This window comes from Scyliorhinus canicula, chromosome 1, assembly GCF_902713615.1.
Source record: "Scyliorhinus canicula chromosome 1, sScyCan1.1, whole genome shotgun sequence".
Taxonomy (NCBI): domain Eukaryota; kingdom Metazoa; phylum Chordata; class Chondrichthyes; order Carcharhiniformes; family Scyliorhinidae; genus Scyliorhinus; species Scyliorhinus canicula.
In genome coordinates, this window is record NC_052146.1 from 53,276,745 (window position 1) to 53,293,098 (window position 16,354).

Consider the following 16,354-nt stretch of genomic DNA (forward strand, 5'->3'; position numbering starts at 1 on the left):
CTCCGCATCTAATGCCACCACTATCTCCGCCTCTCCTTCCACAGCCGGCATCATAATAACGTTGAGGAGCCTTCGTACGTTTGTATTCAACTGCCTTCCCTTCACAAACCCCGTCTGGTCCTCATGAATGACCCCGGGCACGCAATCCTCTATTCTAGTGGCCAGGATCTTTGCCAACAGCTTAGCATCGGCGTTCAGCAGCGAAATCGGCCTATATGATCTGCACTGCAGAGGGTCCTTGTCCCGCTTCAGGATCAAGGAAATCAGCGCCCGTGACATAGTTGGGGGCAAAGCCCCCCCTCCCTTGCCTCGTTAAAGATCCGGACCAACAGGTCCAAATACCTTTTATAAAATTCCGCCGGAAACCCGTCCGGCCCCGGCGCCTTCCCCGACTGCATGCTCCCTATCCTTTTGACCACCTCCTCCAGCTCGATCAGCGCCCCAGTCCCTCCACCTGCTCCTCCTCCACCCTCAGGAATCGCAGCTTGTCCAAGAAGCGCCCCATTCCACCCCCCTCCACCGGGGGCTCCGACCGGTACAGTTCCCCATAGAAGTCACTGAAGACCTCATTAACATCTACTCCCCTCCGCACCACCTTCCCAGCCCTATCCGTCACTCCCCCAATCTCCCTGGCCGCATCTCGCTTCAGGAGCTGGTGCGCCAGCATCCTGCTCGCCTTCTCCCTGTATTCATACACCGCCCCCTGTGCTTTCCTCCACTTTCTGGTAGTCAATAGGTCGAATCTGGCCTGAAGGCTACGCCTCTCCCCCAGCAATCCCTCCTCTGAGGCCTCCGCATATCTCCTATCCACCCGCACCATCTCCCCTATCAGTCTCTCCCTCTCCCTCTGCTCCCCCCTCTCCCTATGGGTTCAGATGGAGATCATCACTGCCTTCAATGCCTCCCAGACCGTCCCCACTTGGACCTCCCCATTATCATTGACCTCAAGGTACCTCTTGATACACCCCCGAACCCTCTCGGCCACCTCCTCATCTGCCAGCAGCCCCACCTCCATGCGCCAGAGCGGACGTTGGTCCCTCTCTTCCCCCAGCCCGAGGTCCATCCAATGCGGGGCATGATCTGAAATGGCAATGGCGGAGTATTCCACATCCTCCACCCTCGACACCAACCCCCTGCTCAGGACAAAAAAAATCAATCCTCGAGTAGGCCTTATGTACGTGGGAGAAAAACGAGTATTCCCTGGCCCTTGGCCTCACAAACCTCCAGGGATCCACCCCCCCCCCCCCCCCCCCCCCCCCCCAAATCTGGTCCATGAATCCCCTCAGCACCTTAGCCGCCGCCGGCCTCCTACCCGTCCGGGACTTGGATCGATCCAATGGGGGATCCAGTACTGTGTTGAAGTCCCCCCCCCATGATCAGGCCCCCCACCTCCAGGTCCGGAATGCGGCCCAACATACGCCGCATAAACCCCGCATCGTCCCAATTTGGGGCATAAACATTCACCAACATCACCCGCTCCCCCTGCAGCTTGCCACTCACCATCACATATCTCCCGCCACTGTCAGCCACCACATTTAACGCCTCAAACGACACCTTCTTCCCCACCAGGATCGCCACCCCCTTACTCTTCTCATCCAGCCCTGAGTGAAATACTTGGCCCACCCATCCCTTCCTCAGCCGAACCTGGTCCACCACTCTCAGGTGTGTCTCCTGGAGCATGGCCACATCCGCCTTCAGCCCCTTCAGGTGCGCAAATACCCGGGCCCGTTTGACCGGCCCATTCAGCCCCCTCACATTCCAGGTTATCAGCCGGATCAGAGGGCTCCCTGCCCCCCTCCCCTGCCGATTAGCCATACCCCATCCCTTGCCCACCACCGGCCAGCATCCCCCACTCTGCCAGTTTCCCACGGCGGCAACTCCCCCAATCCAGCACCCCCTGAGTCCTCTAGCTCCTTCCTGACCGTTTCAGCAGCAACCCGGTACCCCCCCCCCCCCACCCAGGGACCCCCTCCTAGCCGCGCCCCTCCCTCCACAGCACTCCCGTGAGCCAGCTAACTTCTGCTGACCCCGGCGACTCCCGCTCTACCTTCGACTCCTCCTCACGTGGGACTGCCCCTCCTCCATTGTGCCCGTCAACGGGTCCTCCCCCCCCCCCCGCTCTTGCGCGGGAAAAGAAAACAGCCAGCAACGACCCGCGCTTCTCAGCCCCGGCCCCGCCCCCACCATCTCCCAGCACGGGAAACCCGCAGAAAGCCCGCGCTTTCGCCCTGCCCGGCCCCGCTTCCTCCAGGGCTAAAATCAATCCTTTTGTGCCAAGCTCCCCCTCAACAACTTTATGAATTGAGAGTGTTGCTCAGAGTACTTGTTCCTGCCTATCCAAAGGGAGAGGATCTAAGCGACAAAAAGCTGACTCTGATGCTAAGTGTGGTACTAATTTGGAAACTAAATTTCAAGAAATTTTAGAAATAAAGAAGGTAGTACATGCGTTCCCCAACTGGAAACCCAGTCCGTCGTGCAAAACCACCTCCCATTCATTGACTCTGTCTACACCTCACGTTGCCTTGGGAAAGCGGGCAGCATAATTAAAGACCCCCTCCCACCCAGGTTATTCTCTCTTCCATCGGGCAGGAGATACAAAAGTCTGAAAACACACACTAACAGATTCAAAAACAGCTTCTTCCCTGCTGAATGACCTTCATATGACTGAACTGATCTCTTCACACATCTCTACCAAATAGTACTACAATCCGTATACTTCACCCAATGTCTATGTCTTTACATTGTGTATTTATCGTATGTCCTACATTTTTCATATATGGAACGATCTGTCTGATTTGTTAGCAGAACAATACTTTTCACTGTACCTCAGTACACGTGACAATAAATCCAAATCCAAATGTTAGGAGTAAATTATTGAAGCAACCTTAAAAGTAATTATGCAATGGATGATGACACACCTCCACAAACTACACGCTCAGATTTATAGCTGGAGCCAGGGTAGGTTCCTATAGTGACAAAAGCACATGAAATGGCGGGAAACCTAGTACATAATTTCCAATTAGGCAAATTTCATGCAAATAAAAGGTCTCTCAGTGAAATGTATCCCTTTTGACCTTGAACACATTTATCATTTTTAGTTGTTAACCAGGCTGATTCTTTTTAAAACATACTGAAATACTTCATGTGGAGGATTGGTCTCAATTAACAAATATAGGTAATTGCAAATGAAAACGGAAAATTCTGGAAAAGCCCTGCAGGTTTGAAGGTTGATGACCTTCCTGTCATAATACGCACCCATGCACATCATGAGGTAAAGACAGGCAGTGACAGACACCCAGGTTAGCCAATCAACACACAGGACAGAACACAACCAATCACCAGACAGAACACTGGAGTATAAAACTTCCAAGTATAAAACACACGAGGCACCAGCAGTCTGCCTCTTTCCACTGGTGACAACTGTAGTGACAGTCAGGGTATATACATCAGTTAGCACCTTTGACACGTGGATAAGAGCTAGCCTGGTCTAGTTAGTTAGAGTTAGTACACTTAGAGTAGTAGAGTGTCAACCCACAGCCAGCTGTGTGCATTGTTAAAGAAGTTCAATAAATCTTATTGAACCAACGTCTAAGTTTGGTGTATGCTTTACAATCCAACTGCATCCAGTTGTAGTCCGTGTTACTCCAGGGTAAATAACACAACACTTTCCAGGCAATGTACCGGTAATTTCTTTTTGTAGTGCATGGGTAACGGGTTTAAATGGGTGGGCCCTTCGAGATTTTTGTACGGCCACCCCTGTGTTGTAACTTGATGGGCCCAAGTTATGCAAGGTCTAATTCAGGTTGCTGCTCTAACACCCCCCCACCTCATGCGGGCAGGGCAACCCCCCCTGGGCACGATGTCTGGTGTGAGCAAAATGCCACCTGGGCATTGCCAGCCGGGCATCCTGGCTGTACCTTTGCCAAGCTGGCAGTGCAACGCAGGCATGTTAGAACTGCCAAGGTGGCACCTGGGTGGCATGACAGGATGCCAAGTTAGCACTGCCAGGGTTCCAGGCTGGCAGTACCATAGTGTACAGGTGGCATCAGCAGTATCAGGGTGCCATCCTTCCCAGAGCCCAACAACCCAGGGTTCTCCGATCACCTGCCTGGATCCTGTTTGTGGGGACCAGTGCTAAATGGCTCCTGGCTGGGGTCTCCGTGATGTCAGTAGACCCCAGGTGCCAGTTAGATCTGGTGGCGGCATAGTTAAATGATCTGTTAAGCTCACTTTTTGTTTTATAAATTTAGAGCAGCTAATTATTTTTCTTTTCCAATTAATTGGAAAGGGGGCAATTTAGCGTGGCCAATCCACCTAACCTGCACATCTTTGGGTAGTGGGGGTGAAACCCACACAGCCATGGGGAGAATGTGCAAACTCCACACGGACAGTGACCCGGGGCCGGGATTCAAACCCGGGTCCTCAGAGCTACAGTCCCAGTGCTAATTACTGCGCCACATGCCGCCCTGTTAAGCTAACTTAACTATGCAAGTTTGGATCCGGCCTTGTGTGATCGTTAGCTCTCGCGGGGATTAACAGTCTATCGGGAATCCCGGCAGAGGCCTATTGTGGGATCTACCGTCACATCCCTTCAAGATTCCAGTGGGACGGGCCAGTAGATCGTGCCCAATATCTTGAAATGATTCAAAATTGACAGAAGACCATTGTTTTGAAATCATGGACCTTTCTTCTCTTTGGATTAAAAAGATATTGGAGTAGAAATTCATCACAGGCAGCCTTGGGTTGGCTACCAGTTCTAGTTCTGATGTTTAGTTGCATTGACTTCAATGGATAACATCTCTTTTCCGCCATCGCCCACGATGGAATTTCGGTTGAATTCGATTTATTGCTACATGTATCGAGGTACAGTGAAAAGTATTTTTCTGCGTATAGTCCAGACAGATTATTCCATACATGGAAAAACATAGGGCCAACATAAATACACAATGTAAATACGTAGACATAGAATACAGAGTGTAGTACTATTCAGTAGAGAAGATACGTGAATAGATCAGTTCAAGGATTGGAGTGGAAGAGAGAATAACCCGGGTGGCACGGGTTTTTGATTTCACAGCCCGCTTTTCCAAGGCAGTGGGAGGTGTAGACAGAATCAATGGATTGGAGATGCATTCGCGTGATGGACTAAGCTGTGTTCACGGCTCTCTAGTTTCTTACTGACTTAGGCCGAGCAGTTGCCATACCAAGCTGTGATGCAGCCATTTAGGATGCTTTATATGCTTCATTTCATATGGTGCACCTGTAAAAGTTGGTAAGAGTCAAAGTGGACATCCTGAATTTCTGTAATTTCCTGAGGAAGTATAGGCACTGTTGTGCTTTCTTGGTCATAGCGTCAACGTGGGTTGACCAGGACAGATTGTTGGTGATGTGTACGCCAAAGAATTTGAAGCTGTCAACCATCTTCAGCATGGCACCATTGATGCAGCCAGGGTGTGTACAATACTTTGCTTCATAGATTACACAGAATTTACAGTGCAGAAGGAGGCCATTCGGCCCATTGAGTCTGCACCGGCTCCTGGAAAGAGCACCCCACCCAAGGCCAACACCTCCACCCTATCCCCATAACCCAGTAACCCCACCCAACACTAAGGGCAATTTTGGACACTAAGGGCAATTTATCATGGCCAATCCACCTAACCTGCACATCTTTGGACTGTGGGAGGAAACCGAAGCACCCGGAGAAAACCCACACGCACACACGGGGAGGATGTGCAGACTCCGCACAGACAGTGACCCAAGCCGGAATCGAACCTGGGACCCTGGAGCTGTGAAGCGATTGTGCTATCCACAATGCTACCATGCTGCCCTAAAGTCTTCCTGAAGTCAATGACCAGCTTCTTAGTTTTGCTGACATTGAGAAAGAGATTGCTGTCATTACACTACACCACTATGTTCTCTATCTCCCTGATGTACTCTGACTCATCGTTCGAGATTTGACCCACTACGGTGGTGTCATCAACAAACTTGGAGATGAGTTGGAGTCAAATTTTGCCACACAGTCATATATAAGGAGTATAGTAGTGAGTTATGTACGTAGCCCAGCGTGGCCCCGGTATTGAGGGCTATCATGGAGGAGGTGTTGTTGTTTATCCAATGGTTCCAATTTATTCCATGTGTGGGGCCAGATTCTTCGATTCTGAGGTTAAGTGTGGAGGATCTGTGGCATTTTCCATGAAAAAAAACAGTGCCGCCCCTCACCAATGCTGCGAACGGTAAGGGGCTAGCAGCCACTCCACGTAAAACTCCCGATCTCCACAAAATAAAAAAACCACGTGGATATGATCTTGAGGTGCCCTGTTTTACAGGGAAATGGATTAAGTATTGCTTGGTGGGATTAGTCCAGATAGCCCTCTTTCAGCCATCAGAGCGTCAATCGCTTAGTTCCTGTGGCATAAGTCTTTCACAGGTTTACAAGTTGATAATCAACCAATCTGGCTGCCCTTGGCCTCCAAACCCTGCAATGGGGCTTGAACCTACAGCTTCTGACTCGGATGATTGCAGCACAACCCATTTCACCACAAGACCATCTTGCACCTCCAGCCATAATATTTAAACAGGGAACCAAGCAAACCTCTGAAAGACTCAGAACATGAAGGACTTGGCAATGGTGATGCCATTGAAGGTCAGGGGGAAAGCAATTTATTTCCTGTACTGAATTGCAGGAAGGTCTGAAGACGAGTACAAAAATGGATGAACAAAAAACGTTGAAGTGTGTGAGAAATAAAAATGATAAGACACATATGTAATAAGCCTCGGTATTGTTGTGGGCATGCCGGCCATTCTTGCTTTAATAGAGTTTTGATAGCATCGACGGTTCCTATCACTTCAATTAGTTTTGGATGGAAAGTCCGATGACATTATTAGGAGAGGATGAAAAGCTCTACCATTTTGAGTTACTTTAGTGCCTTAGAATTAATTTTAAAATTAATAGAATGCCCACTCAGAATGACTGTGAAGCAAATGTTGAAATGACATGCCATTATAAGCCATGGACATACATGAAAGTAACATCAAATGGCACCCAGACTGATGATAAAAGGACTAAACATAGTCTCATTCTAATAAACTGCTGCTTGATTGGAAGCAGGCATCAAGCTTAAATATTGGTTAGTCCTTAACAATTTCAATTGCTATTCAGGATGAGCAGGTTGACTTGTACAGATTGCCTTGTCCCCATTAAGGGCACTGGCAATGTTGCTGTTCTAAGTTATTTCCTCTTGATTCAGTTAAGTTGGAATGAGGTATTTTTTCTTCAAACAGACTTGCTTTGAAGTATTCTCCAGTTTTTAATTTTACCATCTAGGTTGCTTTCATGTGGAAAACGGAGGAAAAACATTGTAATGTACAATTAAGCTTCAGCATGTCAGGGAAATAGCATTACTGTCTAATTTAGTGGAAACTGAAGATCAACTTAAATTGCTTGCTGCAAATCAGTTGCATCAAATCCAGATGCAGCATTTACACTACAGCACCCAGTGGAACTTGCAAAATAACACTGGCACTGCATCTGCACATGCCCAAAAATATCTGGAGGAAAAGTGAAGTTAATTTATAAGAAATATATTATGGGGGAAATTGTAATCTAGGAGATCTGACAGAGAATGGGTGAATTGGGTGCCCTGTTGGTTTTACAGTGTGCCCAATTTTACTCTCCATTGAAATCACTTGGGAGAGTAATATTGAGCAGTGTGCGAAGCCAGTATTCCACATAATCTCATCAATTTCCAACCAGGTGAGTTAAGGTAACATTTACCCTCACATTGATTGAATGAGGGTAAATGTGACCCTGAGTCAGACAGATCAGAACAACAGATGTTATTCATGATACACGCTGAGTTTGGTGATTTCAGTTGGTGGTTACTGAGTGTTTTACAACTGGCCTTGAAAAAGGATGATATAAAATGTTAGTCAGCGCAGATCAATAACTTGTGATCCCTGCTGTAGTTGTGCATGTCAGATGAAGGTAAAATTAGGAACACCTATGGTCAACTGGCCACAGAAGAATGACCACATCTTCAGTGTCGATAGAAGAATATAATAGAGCCAATCACTGTCTTCAGCAGGAAGGATGAGAATTGAATTGGGTGAACAACACATTGAATTCTAAGCATTAGCAATTAGGGATGAGCAATAAATAATGGCCTTGCCAGCAGCACTTGTTTTGTTATGCCCTTGACGTAGCATAAACTGCTTCCTTGATGTGCACTTTGACAAAGGAAGGTTCAGACTTGGAGATAGCTATAATACATTTATTAAACTGTTAACAATTCTCCTACTAGGATTCAACTCTCCTGTTAATCCTGCTATAGCTACTCAGACTGACGAACCAGTCTGCTACAATCTATGTGAAGGGTGTGCTGTGTTTCAAATCAACCCTGTGCACTCACTGAGTGTCTCCACTGGAAAGAGGAAGATCATGTGTGCCTTGTCCTTTTATATGGGTTGGTGTAATGCCCTCCTGTGGTAGTGTCACCTCTGTGTGTGTCGTGAATGCCCATTGGTCGTGTCCTATGTTACTGGCCTATTGGTTGAATGTATGTGTGTCATGTCTCTGGTGCTCCCTCTAGTGTATAGCGAGTCTACATGTATTTACATTAACCCCTTGTGTATTTACAGTGGTGCATATCACCACATCCCCCCTTTTTTCGTGTTACATATTTTCTGTACAATGTTAAAGAAAAATGAACAAACTAGGCAGATAAGTGATGATATGTACAAATCATGATCACAGTGATCATTAAACAATAAGTCCAAATCATATGTACGATTCCAAAATTCATAAATTATTATGGTCGAGTGGCTTTCTTGTTTGGTTGGTGAGTTGGTGATGTTGATGGTGGCATTGCTTTGTAAACGCCAACAGTGTCTCTGTCCGTAAGGAACCAAGAAGTGGTCAAATCACTTTGTTGCCTGATTTGGAGTCTTTTTTGCTTCCGTGCATGTTGTAGCAATGTATGCAATCTGTGTCGTCCTGCCATGGTGTGTCATTGTACTGAGCTGAGCAGTAACAGTGTCCCATATTTGCAGAGTCATGCCATGTTGTACCAGTCATGGTTCCAGTGGCGTTGTGTTTGTCGTGCTTGTTGTCGACGTTGTTGCCTTTGGTGCGCTTCTTGTTTTTGTCTTTGATGTTGTTGTTGTGTTGGTTGGTTTTGTTGCCATGTTTGCTGCGGTCAAGGACCACACTCTGTGGATAATACGAGTCCTTAACACAGTTACGCATGTCAGCATGCTTTGTGGCATCTGCTGTTTCCTTTAGCGTGCCGTCACTGAGTTTGCAGCACTCCCTGTCTGGAGTTCATGTCCAGCTTACTGGTATCAGCTTTGGCTTGTCGATGCTCCCTGTCTGGAGTCTGGTCTGTTTCACCTGAGTCAATTTTGGCTTGTCGATGCTCCCTGTCTGGAGCCCTTTCTGGTTCACCTGAATCAGCTTTGGTTTCTTGCCACTCCCCGACCAGAGTCATTGCAGGTTCACTTGAGTCAGCTGAGGTTTCTTGATGCTCCCCGTCTGGAGCCATTTCAGGTTCACTTGCATCTTCTGAGGTTTCTTGATGCTCCACGTCCGGAGTCAAAACGTTCAGGAATCCATTTGCTTGTGGAGAGACCCGAGTGAATGAGGTTTGAAGTAACGTGGTGTCACCGGAGTCACCAGTAGTCTCACTGCGATTGTCGACTGCATCTGTACACACTAACTGAGGTCTGTAATGTTGCACATCTGGTATGGGGAGTGGGATGCCGTCATCACTTGTCTCACATACAGTGGGTAGAGCCTCAGTGTCTTCTTGTCATTCACTTGAGCTGGGTAGACTGTCAGAGTCTTCTTCTGGTGGCTCAAACAATCTGGGTAGACAGTCATAGTCGCTTTGTTGTTCAGGTGAGGGTGGTAGACTGTCATAGTCCTCTTGCTGTGCACTTGAGCATGGCAGACCTGCATCGTCTGCTGCTGGTTGCTCAGAGGAGTTTGCTAGACCCTCATGGTCTTGCTCATGCAAGGACTGCACTCTGGAGTCTTGCGTTCCTTCCATCGTGGAGTCTGTCCATGAGTTCGCTGTGGAGGCTTGTAACACTCCCTCTGTGGAGTCTTGCAGCGTTCCCTGTGTGGAATCGTGCATTGGTTTCACTGTGGAGACTGTCATCACTTTTTGTGTGGAGGCTGGGGCCCTTCATGGTGCATGGACAACTCTCTGTTTGGAGTCGAGGACTCTTTGCGGTGCGTGGACCACTCTCTGTGTGGCAGCAGGCTGCTCTCTGTGGGCTTGTACCGCTCTCTGTCTCTTGGCATCAGGTCGCAGCATAATCCTGCACTCACGAGTCGGGATGTCGTATATGCTGGGCTGAGGATTCCCCAATCCGAATAACTCATCTTCGGGGTCTTCAATGCACAATACGTATAGTTGCGGTTCGGATTTTGTACTGGGGTAGTCACCTCCCAAGGTGAAATCTTCGTCTGAGTCGTTGTCTTCTAGGACCATATTATCTTCTAGGGCGGTGCTTATTGCATGTTGCAGGGTTCTGCGGAGGTTACATTCAGCTACTGGTTGAACTTCAGGCATTGTGCTGTCGTTCCAGGTGAAATAATCTGGTTTTGAGGCTTTACATTTTTTTTACCGTGTTTTGGGACATTTCCCCTTTAAGTGGGCGTGGTCCGGGTCCTCTGACGTCATGACGCGTGTGACGTAGGTTGTAGGAAGCGATTGCGCATCCGCAGATTGCTGATCCTTTACTTGGGGCCTTTTTCTCAACTGCGCATGTGCTTTTCCAAAATGGCTGCAAATCAAAACTGCTGTTTGTTGCTGCAAGCCTACCCCATGGTGAGTTTTGGCACCTCTTTTACCATTTTTTCTTGTATGTGCCTCGCAGAATTCTTGGACTTTGTCCAGGACTGCCTGGAAGTCACTCCTGTTTTGCCCCTTTGAGTATTTGAAGGTCTGGAAGATTTCAGCTGCTCTTGGATCCGCGATCGTAAGTAGAAGCTTTATTTTCTCTGCATCCGCCACGCCATCTAGGTCGGACGTTATCAGGTAGATCTCGAATCTCTGCCTGAATGCACGCCAGTTTTCACTGAGATTGCCGTGGTACCTGAGCTGCTGTGGAACCGGAATCCCGAACATCATCTTGCCTGGGTGCTGCTGGTAGTCACTGCCTGCTGAGTTGTAACTATATGGATTTAAGCAGGTCACTCCTGGGTACCATGTTTTGTTGTGCTCTTGACGTAGCATAAGCTGCTTCCTTGATGTGCACTTTGACAAAGGACGGTTCAGACTTGGAGATAGCTTTAACACATTTATTAAACTGTTAACAATTCTGCTACTTGGATTCGACTCTCCTGTTAATCCTCCTATAGCTACTCAGACTGACGAACCAGTCTGCTACAATCTATGTGAAGGGTGTGCTGTGTTTCAAATCAACCCTGTGTACTCACTGAGTGTCTCCACTGGAAAGAGGAAGATTATGTGTGCTGTGTCCTTTTATATGTGTTGGCGTAATGCCCTCCTGTGGTAGTGTCACCTCTGTGTATGTCGTGAATGCCCATTGGTCGTGTCCTATCTGACTGGCCTATTGGTTGAATATCTGTGTGTCATGTCTCTGGTGCTCCCTCTAGTGTCTAGCTAGTCTACGTGTATTTACATTAACCCCTTGTGTATTTACAGTGATGTATATCACCACAGCACTCACATCCCATGAAAGAATAAAGAAAGGAAAAAAGAACATTACGAAAAGAGAAAGAATGTGTGGAGGCAATTCCTCAGGGTGGAATTCTGGGATAAATGTCATGATTTGACCCACTGGTATCTGAAGAATTGTCCATAATTGAATTGATAAGGTCAGTGAGAGGTCAGATGACTTTCAGGGTGGGTTAACAGACAGACGTCAAGACAAATGGTTCTCCATTTATTACTTGTCCTATTGGCAGTATTGCAAAATGTCCCTTTCAGCCCCTACAATATCAGTAAAAACAATAAAAAGTAATGTTCTTTTTCTTCAGGGCCCCTAACACTTTAAAGTCATGGATCCCACTGATGGCGCTCACATTGCCTGACTGTGCTAAGCAGAAAGTTATGACGGGGTTCAGCTGAGCCAAAGGAGCAGGAATTCCCTCCATTAGAAGTGCCTTTCTCTGGCTCCAGCTCATCAGCAAAGTTTCCCTTGTAAAGGTCATGAAGGGGTCCTTGGAAGCATAATGAATTGTGAGGAGTACACTAGAGAACTTGAAAAGCCATTGACAAGTTGGTGGAATGTGTGGACAGCTGGCAGATGTAGTGCAATGCGGACAAGTGTGAAGTGATTCATTTTGGTAAGAAAAACAAGGAGAGACAATGGGCGCGATTCAGCGGACAAAAGTTAAAGTCTGCTTTTGGGCATGTTTGGTGAGGTGTTTCTCAACGGCGGCAGTGCTGAGATTCACCCGTCATTCATTGACACTTTGCCCATATTTTGGGCCTCGGGGAGAATCCCCCTGCTGAGCCGACACTGTTATTGACTTCCAGCTGGCGAGCTCGGCTCCTCACACTTTGGGGTGCCATTTTGTATGGCAGCCCCCTGATTTCTACACCCCCCCCCCCCCCCCCCCCCCCCCCGGCTTTCAGCTCCTCCCTGATTTTTGGAACATGCCCTTAACCCACGCAACCTTCTGTAGGCCCTTGGAACCTCCTCTCATCACCCTCCCCCCAATTGTCAAGGACCCAGCCCCTTGCAGTGCCAACCTAGCACCCAGACACCCTGGCATCGCCAGTCTGACATCCTGGCTGTGGCAAGAGCGATCAATAAAACATGCAATATCCTGGGTTGTATTAATACAGGTATAGAGTACAAGAGCAGGAGGTTCTGCTGATCATCTACAGAATGTTAGCTTGGCCTCAGGTGGCGTAATGTGTACCGTTCTGGGCCCCACACTTCAGGAAGGATGTGAAGGCACTGGACAGAGTGCAGAAAAGATTCACAAGATTACTTCAGAGATGAGAAACTTCAGTTACGAAGACAGATTGGAGAAGTGTGGACTGTTTTCCTTGGAGAACAGAAGACTGAGAGGAGATTGGATAGAAGTACTTAAAATCGTGAGGGAAAGGGCAGCACGGTGACACAGTGGTTAGCATTGCGGCCTACGGCGCTGAGGACCCGGGTTCGAATCCCGCCCCTGGGTCACTGTCCGTGTGGAGTTTGCACATTCTCCCCGTGTCTGCGTGGGTTTCGCCCCCACAACCCAAAGATGTGCAGGTTAGGTGAATTGGCCATGCTAAATTGCCCCTTAACTGGAAAAAATAATTGGGTACTCTAAATTTAAAAAAAAAAAATCGTGACGGAACTGGAATGTTCCCAGTCATGAAAGAATCGTGACAGAGAGGGCACAGATTTAAAGTAATTAACAAAAGAAGCATAAGTGACATGAAGGAAAGTGATTCAGGTCTGGAATGCACTACCTGAGAGCAGGTTCAATTGAGGCATTCAATAAGGAATTAGACTGTGATCTGAAAAAGAAAAATATACAGGGTTAATAATCAATGGTGCGAGAATGGTACTAAGTGAACTGCTAATTTGGAGATCTGGGGCGAGATTCTCCCCTACCCGGCGGGGTGGGCAGTTCCGGCGCCGAAGAGTGGCGTGAACCACTCCGGCATTGGGCCACCCCAAAGGTACAGAATCCTCCAAACCTTCAGGGGCTAGGCCGGCGCCAGAGTGGTTTGCGCTGCATCGGCCGGCGGGGAAGGGACTTGGCGCCACGCCAACCGGCGTGAGTTAGCGCATGCGCGGGAGCGCTAGTGTCATCCCAGCGCATGCACGGGGGGGGGGTTCATCACTGCGTCCGCCATCGCGGAAGACCACAGCGGCCGACGAGGAAGAATAGATTGCCCCCACAGCACAGGCCCGCCTGCGGATTGGTGGGCTCCAATCGCGGGCCAGACCACCATGGGGGCACCCCTCAGGGCCAGATACCCCCGCGCCCCCCGAGGACCCCAGAGGTCGCCCGCGCAGGAAGGTCCTGCCGGCAAATACCTGGTGTAAAATACGCCGGCCCATCGTGGGCCGGAGAATCGCCGGGCGGGCCGCAGCCAGTGGCTGCCAACCGGCGAGGCGCTATTCCCGCCCCCGCCGAATAACTGGCACCGGAGAATTCGGCAGCCGGCGGGGGCGGGAATCACGCCGCCCTCCGGCGATTCTCCGACCCGGCGGGGGGGTCGGAGAATCCCGCCCCTGGTGTAAGCACGATGGGCTGAATGGCCTCCTTCTGTGTTGAAACAATCCTGCAATCCTGAGACATCAACCCTGACATATAAGTCTGAAAGTCCTGAGAACAGTTGAAGACCAGCAGAGTCCCAGAGAAGGTACAACCTCACTGAGATTTATGTTTTACTTCTCACATCCTAGATGTCCAAAATTTCCTCTTCATAATTAGAAAATCTGTTAATGTCCTCTTCACCAGGAAAGTGGGATTTCAGTTTTATGTTCCAGCAAACCACGGTATCTCTGACAATGCAGCATTGCCTCAGTTCTGAACTGAAATGTCATCCTGGATTTGTGCTTAAATGGGGCCTGAACCCACAATGAATATTTTATAATCATATAATCATTATAATTATTGATAATGATACAATTGACCGTTAATGTTATGTTTCAGTCATGTCATGGAATTATAGAATTCGTATGGTATAGAAGGAGGCCATTCAGCCCATAGGTCTTCCCCGACCCTCTGAAAGAGCCACCCTACCTAGGCTGACTCCCCCACCCTATCCCCTTAGCCCCACCTAACCTGCATATCTCTGGACACCAAGGGGTAATTTAGCATGGCCAATTCACCTAACCTGCGCATCTTTGGATTGTGGGAGGAAACTGGGGCACCCGGAGGAAACTACACAGGCATGAGGAGAAAGTGCAAGCTCCACACAGTCACCCAAGGCCAGAATCGAACCTGGGTCCATGGTGCTGTGATGCAGCAGGGCTAACGACTGTGCCACCATGCTCTCAATAATGTTTACTTTTACTGCTAAAAATGCCAACCAAAAATAATTCCACCCAACAAATTTTACTGAAGTAAATCCTTTATGAAATAATCTCAAATTCTGTCGAAAATGAATTTTATCTCTTTATTTATTTCATATTAATTTGATGTCCCACATGAAGCTTCTAGCTGGTCATTTGTATTTCTTGCTTTAAGACGTGCTTCATGGAACAGGGGCGGAATTCTCCGACCCCCTGCAGGGTCGGGGAATCGCCCGGGGCCTTCGTAAATCCCGCCCCCGCCCGTGGCCGGAATTCTCCGCCACCCGGGAATTGCCTCTTTGACCTATCAATCAAACTTTGAACTTTGAATTCCCTTCTGAGATAACTATAGTTTTTGGAAATCAGCCAAGCTTCATAAAGAGCTCTTCGGAAAGTATAAACAAACAATTAACATAACTGATAGAACAGATGTTTTTACCTCTCATTAATATGGAGCCTTTTTTCTAAGTTTAAAGAGCAGGGGATTTAAAAGAAATCAAATCACGACAGTTATTCAAACTCTATCCAACCTTCTGAATGCTTCACATCTATCTATAAATTTGTGACTCACACACTGCATGTTCAGGCCCTTACAACAGCCAAAATGGGGTCTCCTTTAACTTTTAACTGAGTTCAAATGGCCCTTTTGAGTTCAGGTTGCCTTCATGTGTGATTCATTCCTCACTGCTTTCCTCTCTTGGCAAAATTGGGATATGTTGAAAATGGAGGTGGAACTCACACGGAGTGACCACATGTCCTCAAAAATCTAACTCTTAGAATCTGGGGACCTTTTGTGATGTCACTGGTGCTGGTAGGATGACACAGGCTGGGCCTCAGACTGAATGAGAGGTTCCACCTCCAGCTAATTAACTGCAGGGCTGCTGTGATAAGGGGGATACGTTCCCCACTGATTTTTCAGGTGGCATATGTAAAACTGCACCATCTGAAAAATCCTGCCAATTTGTGAAAATGTTTATCATCTTGGTCCTGCTGTTTCTTAGCTGTTTCATTTGTGTCATTTTCCCAGAGTGCTGCACTTCTTTGGCTGCTGTAAAGTTACAATGGACAATCAGAAGAAGCAATACTGATTGTCTAAAACCTTTAACCTGGCTGACCACACCATCCTCTCCACTGTTGTCCAGGTGTGTTGGTCTGCTCCTACTGATTTCACTCTTATTCATCTAAAAATAAACTAAGAGGCACTTGCAATGCCTTAATTTCCTGTTCACTTGACCATTATTTCTCGTGGCCCTCAAGGACGCATCCATGGTCCCCTCCTATTTCTCAGCTACAAGTTTATCCATTGGTATCATCATCTGAAAATATAGTATCAGTTTCCACCTGTCCCATGATGACATTC

At 48.0% G+C, this 16,354-nt stretch overlaps 1 long non-coding RNA gene across 1 annotated transcript in view; it reads right to left on the minus strand.

Annotated features, from left to right (window-relative positions):
• The window catches only part of LOC119962796, a 100,911-nt gene extending 85,228 nt beyond the window's left edge, over positions 1 to 15,683 (minus strand). Inside the window, exon 1 of the long non-coding RNA XR_005459968.1 lies at positions 15,566 to 15,683. This is a non-coding gene — a long non-coding RNA (uncharacterized LOC119962796). The remainder of the gene's footprint in view (positions 1 to 15,565) is intronic.
• Between the last annotated feature and the right edge of the window lie 671 nt (positions 15,684 to 16,354).